Source organism: Diabrotica undecimpunctata, chromosome 3 (genome assembly GCF_040954645.1).
Source record: "Diabrotica undecimpunctata isolate CICGRU chromosome 3, icDiaUnde3, whole genome shotgun sequence".
Taxonomy (NCBI): domain Eukaryota; kingdom Metazoa; phylum Arthropoda; class Insecta; order Coleoptera; family Chrysomelidae; genus Diabrotica; species Diabrotica undecimpunctata.
In genome coordinates this window covers 118,441,837-118,452,112 of record NC_092805.1, presented here as the reverse complement: position 1 = coordinate 118,452,112, position 10,276 = coordinate 118,441,837, and positions in this window count along the sequence as shown.

Sequence of the window (10,276 nt, the reverse complement as noted above, 5' to 3'; positions counted from 1 at the left end):
TCCCAGAGCGATCAGACATATCTTATTTTCACACAGATGAAACCTTAGAGTCTGAGTAGCGTCTCGTGTGCTTTGAATACCTGCGTATTTATGAAACCTGCTGAGTGACACCTGAGCAGGTACCAGGTGAGAAAGGTAACTAAAAATAAGAGCTATTTAACTTAAATTTACATAACTGATTTTTATACATATTTTGTAGAATATTATTTTGAAAATACTGTAATAAGTGTCAGACACTTGTCATGGACCAGAACTTTTGTCAGACGCTTTAAAGCTCCACTAAAATTAAATGAACTTTACTTACTTTTACATGTCTGATTTTTAAATAGAGATGCAAAAATATTTAATCGGATCGAAAACAGTAAGTATTCTTAATGTATTTGAATTTTTTACTCTGAGGCTCATGCGCACAGCACTCTCGCGCTCATACTTCTGGTTAACTAATTTTTGTGTTTGAGGGATGTTTGGTCATTTTAATTTGTCTGACTGATTAAATATAACTTTATTATAGTTAAATTAATAACATATTTAAAAATCAGACATGTAAAAGTAAGTAAAGTTCATTTAATTTTAGTGGAGCTTTAAAGCGTCTGACAAAAGTTCTGGTCCATGACAAATGTCTGACACTTATTACAGTATTTTCAAAATAATATTCTACAAAATATGTATAAAAATCAGTTATATAAATTTAAGTTAAATAGCTCTTATTTTTAGTTACCTTTCTCACCTGGTACCTGCCCAGGTGTCACTCAGCAAGTTTCATAAATACGCAGGTATTCAAAGCACACGAGACGCTACTCAGACTCTAAGGTTTCATCTGTGTGAAAATAAGTTATGTCTGATCGCTCTGGGATTTTGGACTATAAGAGCGTAGGCGCAAAATTTCGGGCCAATGCTTTTTAAATACATTCCTTTTTTTTTCGAATCCTGAGAAAACTAATTAATATTTTTGAAAAATTAAAACGCAGAATGAAAGAATACATTATTACCGAGGGCCGAAAGTCCCTGAAAACTTCTATAATGTTTATTTTAATAAGTTACAGGGGTGAAAAAAAAAAAGAAAATTTAGTGTGATTTTGAATTTTAAATATCTCATTCAAAAAAACTTTTTGTTTATTCTAAGGGACTTTCGGCCCTCGGTAATAATGTAATCTTTCATTCTGCGTTTAAATTTTTCAAAAATATTTGTTAGTTTTCTCAGGATTCGAAAAAAATGAATGCATTTAATAAGCATTGGCCCGAAATTTTGCGCCTACGCTCTTAACATAATTTTGCAAAATGTCTTTATGAAAATAAGAAATGTATGAATGAGTCTACATAGTGCTTCAATTTTTCTATAGGTTTTAATATTTAAATGGTGAATGTCGCAATATTGCCGAGAGTGACGAGACTCAACATAGTAGAGATCAATCAATCAATCAGTATTTACTGAATATATTGATCTATTTTGCGATTTTAACGAATAACATTAGTTTTATTATGAGTCTTCCGTACTAAGAACTTAACACGGAAGTCTTGAAACTCATAATGAACTCTTAAATGTAAATAAACTAATTAAAATATTATAGTTTATTCGTCTTCCGGGTTTGGACCGTGTCATTTGTGAGTGACCCAAAAGTGGGTTCATCTCGACGTTTCGCTACAATTGTATGTAGCTTCTTCAGGAGAACAAAAAAAGAAAAAGAAAAACAAGAGACAGGAAGATGGGTAGTTAGCAACGGTAAACTCAGTTACTCAACGCAACCAGAGGCGAATACTAACTACCAAGATGGGCATTTGGTCACAGTAACTCAACTACTCAACGCAGCCAGAGGTGAAAACCAAATGCCAGGACAGGGATTCACGTCCAACAGCTCAGAACACTAACGCGTCGAGAGGCAGGGAGTGAATCCGACGATTACTCCGCTACCGCTCTATTTATAGTCGCGGTGACCTGTCGTGTCGGGACGTATCGGCACACTCCGTGGCGCGAACGTCAAGAAGCGCGCGCTGGCCAATCATGTGGCTGCATCGTGGTAGCGGGACCGGACGGCGGCTCTAGACTGAGATTCCAGATGGGAGACAAGTAGTATCCTTCCTCTCGATTGATATTATGTGGATTTTTTCGGATCTCTAGAGATTCGCGGATTTTCCTGGAATAAAAGAAGGGGGTCTTAGAAATAATATGGGTTTTTTCGAATAATATGGAATGACCGGTTTCTTGGCAGTGTTCTGCAACTGCAGAATGGGAGAAAAGACCTGATCGAATGCATCTTTGATGCTCTTGAATACGAGTTTTGACGGAACGACCAGTTTCGCCAATATACACTTGTCCACAGGAACAAGGAATAGAATAGACACCACAGGAAGATAGGGGCGGTAATGGGTCCTTAGGAGAGGGTAGATATTGTGAGATTTTCTTGGGTGGTCGAAAAGTAGTCCTGATACCTTCTTTGCGAAGAATTTTGCCAATCCTATCAGTGACACTTCGAATATACGGAAGAAAAGCCACAGGAGTATTACCCGAAGATTCTGAATTTGTCGTCCTAGGGTGTAAAGGGGGATGTAGATGTCGGTGTGCCCTACCCATCTTCCCCATTCAACTACCCATCTTCCTGTCTCTTGTTTTTCTTTTTCTTTTTTTGTTCTCCTGAAGAAGCTACATACAATTGTAGCGAAACGTCGAGATGAACCCACTTTTGGGTCACTCACAAATGACACGGTCCAAACCCGGAAGACGAATAAACTATAATTCTGACTCTGGCCGTGGAAGCCTACGATTTCATTTAATTAAAATATATCTATGGGATGAAATAATTGAGACTAAAAGATGATGGAGACTAATCCTAAAATTAATACAGTGTATATTTAGGAAAGGCCAAGAGCAGACAAACATAGTAAAGGACGACCACCTATACGTTGGGCTGACATCAGGCCTATCACCAAAAATTGGCAACAAAGAGCGCAAAATCGTAAAGAATGGAGGAGTTTAAGGGAGACTTATGTCCAGCAGTGGACGTGATAAATGAAGGCTGGATGATGATGATGATGATATTTAGGAAAACCATGATAGTGAAACTAAAGAACTGGAGAAATCCAGAAAAATTTCACTAAGAAATCAGAAAGAGACAAGAAACGTATAGAAAGAATAAACAGTACAAGAAAATAATTTAAACCTAGATTAAATCTGTATGGGAACAAGAAATAAAATTTAATAGCTAATAAGGAGAAAAAGAGATGGGCGGAACATTTCAAGGATTTGCTGGTGATGATTAATGCTCTAGATACGCAATTAAACCTTGGCCTAAATGAGACTGATGTACCCACCTAACAGGAAACCAACGAGGTAATCCGGAAGCTAAAAAACAACAAAGCGATAAGAAATGATGAAATCCGCCGAATTTTACAAATATGGAGAGGAACACTTAACCAACAAAATCCACAAAATTAGAGCAAGAGTATGGGAAGAAGAAAAAATGGTGGTTAGCTTGAATACAATATATAAAATACTATCTAACACAATTTATGCTCGTCTGATCCTATAGTCTGAAGATATTCTGGTTGAATACCAAAGTGGATTGAGAGCTGGTCAGTCCACAATATCGAAGATACAAATCCTTGACAGCACCAAGGCATATATCGACATCTTCCACCTGTTCGTAGATTTCAAAGCAGGTTATAATAGCGCTATACAAAACTTCTGTGTACAAATGAAAGACTTCAAAATTCCTGTTAAACCGATAGTCAAGAGCACAATGTCAAAAAAATACAAGATAGCTATCCTAAAAATTCGTCATCAACACAGAACTGAGACAGGGACGTGCCTCATTTTTAACATTGCGCTAGAGAAAATGATAAAAAAGCAGAACTGAACAGTCGGGATATAATAATTAATAAACCTATCCAGATATTGGCCTATGCATATGACTTAGACCTTGTCGCAAGACCAAACCTGTAAATCTAAAGAGATGTTCACTGCACTTTCAAATCCAGCAGGTAATATGGGTCTAGTTATCAATGAAAGGAACACAAAACTCATGGCATCATAGACAGATTACAGAATCAAAAACATGGGGTAAAACTTTAAGTATATCTATGGGATGAAATAATTGAGACTAAAAGATGAAAGAGATTGGTAACTATAATTTTGAATGTTTGCATACAGAAGTTATTATGGACTTATCGAAGTCTTAATTGTGAAGAACTATTAAAGAGTCATTTGAAAATTTTAATTTTTCTTTTATGTGTGTATGCGGATGTGTGCGTGTGTGTGCCTGTAGAAAAAAATTTACCTTCGGACTTAATCCATTAGCCATATCTCGTATTTTTTTCTCTCTTAAACATAATAAATTTTTATCATTTATACTTTGATTGAAATAATTATTAAAATAATTTTCCGATTATTGGTTAAACGGAGATATTATTATATTTCTAATTGTTTTAATAAACTGAGTTAATTATTGAAATAATGGATATTCATACTAATTCATTCACAAATCCTATCGGTATAGCTTTTATAAACGCCAGATTTTCTACGGTCGCATTCAGTTGGTTTGTTCTGTATACAAAATGTAGAGTACAAATATTTGAAGAGATTATGCCATCGAATTTTAAAGTAATAGTCTAGGATATTCTATTATTATATAAATTGAAAATTTTTGGCACCCAAGAAATATTCCGTTTTTGTAATTTTTAATTATAAAATTTTGATTTCAAATAATATCCAATATTAAGATATTAACAATCACTTAATTGGATTAGAATGCAATGGATCAAAGTAACTTTTTGTTACGTACTGATCTGTATACTTAGTGTCATTTCTAAGAACACTATAAAAAACGCCAATAATGGTGAAGTTTTGTCGTGCAGATTTTAAAAGTACACATTTTAGCCAAGTGACAATGAAACACTGGTGGGGGTAAGTATGACTGAATATCACATAAAACTAACTAAAATCTTTTTACTCTAATTGAATAGCCACATATTCTTTCGATTAAAAAAAGATTCAGTTTGTGAGTAAGAAATAATCAATGTGTTTCGAAGTTCAGGCGTTCTTCAAGTCTATATATCCCAAAACGCAACTTTATATCAATTCGTTTATGGATTTTTTAAACTGACATTTCAGTATAAAATCAAAATGGAATTGCGCATTTTGAAACTACTTGACATAAGCTTTTATGTCATATTTTTTACTTTTTTAATTTTGATCTGCAACCTATTGAAAAATGGCCTCGAAAACGCTAAAATACATTTATGTTATAAATAAATAGGATCACGTAAAAAACTTTCGATGAACTTTTTAACATAGCATATTGGCATCATTATCTATCGATTAAAACAAGTTTCAACTTGTGGGTAACACATCGACCTTTTTTGATAAAAGGCACCCGCCTCTTACAAAGAGCGGTATTAGTAACCCAGTTCATCAGAATTTTGGTCGATGACAGAGTCTAATTTAGTGATTATATTAGATCAATGAGCTAGAATGTGAATTCGAGTACCATTGACCATTAATGCAAGACCAAATATGGTGGTATATTAATGGAAAAGTTTTACGTTTTATGAAAGAGTTATTCATCCGGTACTACTTTGGAGCAATTACATCTACATTCTCACAAAGTTGATACCGTTCTTAGTCGGATTATTCAATGAACTTTAGAATTCTGAATGAATTCTACGTTTTATTCAGTCAGATCATATTCAGTAAAGAGTACATTTTAAAACTATATATTGATAATCACAAAGGGTATACATTGAATAAAATTTCGAGAATTTCTATTTCGTTGGGTGCGCCATCTATGTAGCTGAATTGCGAATTAGGAAACTTTTTTTAATACTAAGTGCTATTTTTGTAAATATTTTTTGTTATTTTTTTTTTCACATGGTTGAAAAATATTTATTATTAGATTATTTCGAAAAATAAAACTGCGAATTATTTCTAAACTTATTTTTATTTCATAAATAACAAATTAGTACAAGGTGTACCAAATACTCTCATTCCGCCACAAAAATTGACTCTCATTTTAAGCACAATCAATCTAACGCTAAGCATAGTCTTGATCAGCTATTCACTTCCATGGCAAAATTTAAAATGTTGCTTATTTTTCTACAAATTCATCAATTTATTCATAAGATCACAATCGTGGAAAAATCCCAACAAACAGTGAATATTTGGTCAGATTAAGGAAACTTACCAACCTACTGGTCTCCCATGTCTAAACAATATATATATATATATATATATATATATATATATATATATATATATATATATATATATATATATATATATCTGTTAAAAAATATTACAATAATTAAAACATCCAAACGGATTACATTTTTTTGGTCCAATATATCATTGGGAACTATCTCATTAAGTTTTTTTGTAATATTAAAAAGTTAAAAATAAAGTGTCGTTGATTGATATACAATTGATGATACTACTTCATGATTACGTCTTCTTGTGCATCGCCGTTGATAATGTCTACCGTAGATGCAGACGAAACATTGGAAATAAACAATTGTCGAACACCTGGGCATATAAACCCCAATAACAATGTCCTTTACAGGAATTCTCCTGAGGTAACGGTATTGAATCCTGATGGATTCAATTTTAGTACCGTTAAGACGGTATCATATCCAGTGAAAATCCATGGCTTCACAAAATCTTTCATACATTTCTTCGCTGTCTCAGATAATTTAGGAATAAACTCGCTGCGGTAGTCCTGTCAATCTCTCGTAGTTTACGCTCTTTGGAGGGGACTAGCCTACGATTAGTCAAGGAGGTGGATGCTATGTTCTTCTGACCACTCCAAAAGGGACGATTTATTTGTGTCATTGTCAAAGAACTTCAACATCTCATGGTGACTGTTATACCCTTACGTATATGGCTGGGTGTTCGTAGGGGTTAAGCACATGTGAAGGCCAGGTGAGAGCAGGGGACTTGTATCGTAGGTAGCGCCCAGTAGATCATAGTCTGTCGATAGTACAGATGACTGTCAATTACCCATATCGATAATGCCGACAACTTTTTGAATGTTGGCTTACTAACTAGGTCACACTGGTGATTACCACAAAAATATAAATGCTAATGTATTTTGAAATAATTTGAACAGTGGGCTTCGGAGAAAGAAATACTATTTAAAGACGATATGATGAAACAAAGAGTTATAAGAAATTGTAAATGTACACAAAAATCGGTTCGTAAAATAGCGAATGTTATTGACGAAATGGCAACAAATAGATAATTTTAGTATTTTGATTTCCTTCCTACCACTGCGAACTTAACTCTAGAACTGATATGGGCTTAAGGTTCTGTCAGATTGAAATAAAAATATTGTGTTGATAATCTCAAATTATTTTTTCTATTGTATACATACTTTTTAGAGATATCTCTCCTAATCAATCATCTAAGTCGAACGCACACCTTGTCTGCCAATATCAATAAATGCAGAAACTCATTTCTGTTGTCTTCGGATCTTTTACAGTTAAGGAAAACAAATAAAGAACAATTTGGCAGAATTGCAATGTAAAAATGTTCATTGAAACTTATTAAAATATCTTGTTGACTTTGTAAAAATTTCGCAGACATAATTAATGTTTATAAAAACTTTACAATACCAAATCAAGTGTAATCTGTTAAGATGTATTACAAAGGAAGCGATGATTTCAACTGCTACTACTGGGCTTGCAATACATCCAATGTGGCATCTGCCTAAATCGAATTTTTTATGGGAAAACAGGAGCAATGAAGGTTGCCGCACCTACTAGCAATATCTCTAATGTCACACAATCCATAAAAATCCTATTTAAAAGAACTTCAACATATAACGCAATCTCCAATGCGCCACTTTTGGGTAAAAACCTCGATTTAGGCAGAGATCACATTGGAGGTATTGCAAGCCTAGTGACAAAATATTATTGAATCTTTATTGATTATTTAACATGATAATAATTTTATTATTTTTTAAAAACTTGGAACCAATTACATTTTTCATAATTATAAACAAAATACAGTACACTTTAACAATAGAAAAAGAGGAAGACCAGTGGTATCTTACTATATAATTATTGAGTATGCAGGTATCTGGCAGTTCTGGCCCAGCATTATAACAATACGTACAACATGTCCATTGGTCCTCGTGCTTTATTTAATTTGCTATAACTGAGCACGGATATCATTTTTATTATGCGACGGATTTGTTCTGGTTTAATATTATAGGGATATATAAGGCAATAAGCATTGGTTTGTGTGAATAGTCTAGATTTTTGCACGGTTCTGACATCTAGATTCCACCTAAAAGTTCCCTTTGATCGAAATCTATAGGTAGGTAGTTACATTTTAAAATTTAAAGCAGTGCCGAATAATTCCCAGAACAAATATTATTATTTTCAAATTGAAATATCAGCTATGTCCAAAAACACATTCATTATATGCGTAAAGAGGTACAAGTGACATTTTTTTAAATACTTTATAAGTATTATCATTCAAAATTAGTGAGAAAGTTACAGACCGATGGTAACATGAAAAAAAAAATAGATATTATTGACTGGCTCGCACGCAGAATAATACCGTATTCTACCGCTATGCTTAAACCGGAATTATTACTAATTGAAAGGCAATATAAATCGTATTTTCAAAAATATTTCATTGACGAAACAGCATAAAGAACAGAAATAATGGTATTACGTTTGTCAACTTAATATTGCTAATTCCATTACAGTTAATGTGGGCTTCAGTAAAAGGTGCAGTGACCAGACAAAATACAGCTTTTAAATTGAAGGATGTGTGACAACTTATATCGAACTCTATAAAAGAAGTAACGAAAGATAACACATCGACAAAGAAGAAGAAAGATTATGGACTTTTGATAATGTTGAAGAAGTTTGTCAACCTATAATCATTCCTATCGGACCGGACATCCAATTTGATTTAGATGAAGAGATGTGAGTCCATAATTTAAAAGTTACTCAGTAAATTTTTAATTATATATATATATATATATATATATATATATATATATATATATATATATATATATATATATATATATAAATCCGCATAAACATTTTGATTTTATTTAAAATATCATCTTCCCCTTTTAAAATCTGTCCGTTTTTGATGGTTCGACTCTGTCAGTTTATTTTTATATCTGTATATAGGTATATAATCGTTGGGTTTGTATTGTAATTTCTATGTGAATAGGGTAGATACTTTTGAAAAATAATATCTACCGGGGTGGGCGTAAGTCCACTTGCGTCCTCGAAACCGACTCATAGGCGAATTCCACCGCTCTCTCCCGCGTTCCTTACCAACAAAGCCAGTTGGGCATAAGTCAGTATGCTAGTCGTCCACAAGACGAACGAATCGGTTTTTTCGTGAGTTTGGTCGTTGTGTTTCGAGTGAAATGACAGAGATCGTTCAAGTTACGTTTACGTTAGAACAAAGTGTGTTTTTATTTAACAGTTTTACTCTCAGGATCGCGATTATGAAGCTATTGAAGAAAATTTTACAGAAAGATGATCTAATGCACGTTTTCTGAATCGCAATTATGTGGATTTAGCCAAAAAGTTTGAACGACCCAGTAGTGTTGTGCGCATGAGAATACCATGGCAGTCGCACAACAATACGTTAAAAACCCTCGCTTCTCCGCCAAACGAATATCTTTAAAGCTTGACATACCACCTCGCACGCTTCGTAGGATTATAAAAGATATCGGTCTGCTGCTGCAGGAGCTGAAACTGCAGGATTTCCATTCGCGCGTTGGTTTCTGCAGCCGACCCTTTTTTCGAGAGACCAATCTTGTTGAGTGACGAAGCACAATTCAAGAAGGTTAATGAGAGGGTAAATAAGCACAGCTGCCTTTAGTGGGTCGAAATCATGGAAAAGGAAGTAAATTGTCCGGGAGTTATGGTTTGGGCAGGTATTAATTATCGACAGATTGTTGGCCCCCCTTTTTTTCGAAGAGTCCGTTAATTTAAAAAGGTACCTGGAGCTTTTATAAGAATTACGTAGAATTTTGGATGAAGATGACAAATTCCAAGGACGAAACATCATTTTGCAACAGGATGGCGCCCCTGCGCATTTTGGTCTGGAAGTTTGCGCTTTCCTAAGCCAGCATATTTCTGGACGGATCGGTAGAGGTAAAAACGAAACGTGGCCTCAAAAGTTACCAGACATTACTCCTACGGATTTCTGTTTGGGGTATTGAAAATGCGTTAATACAAATCTCGCGATGCTAGCTCGCAGTATTTATTCGATCGAAAAACGTTATTTGACTTTTATTGAGATGAATGG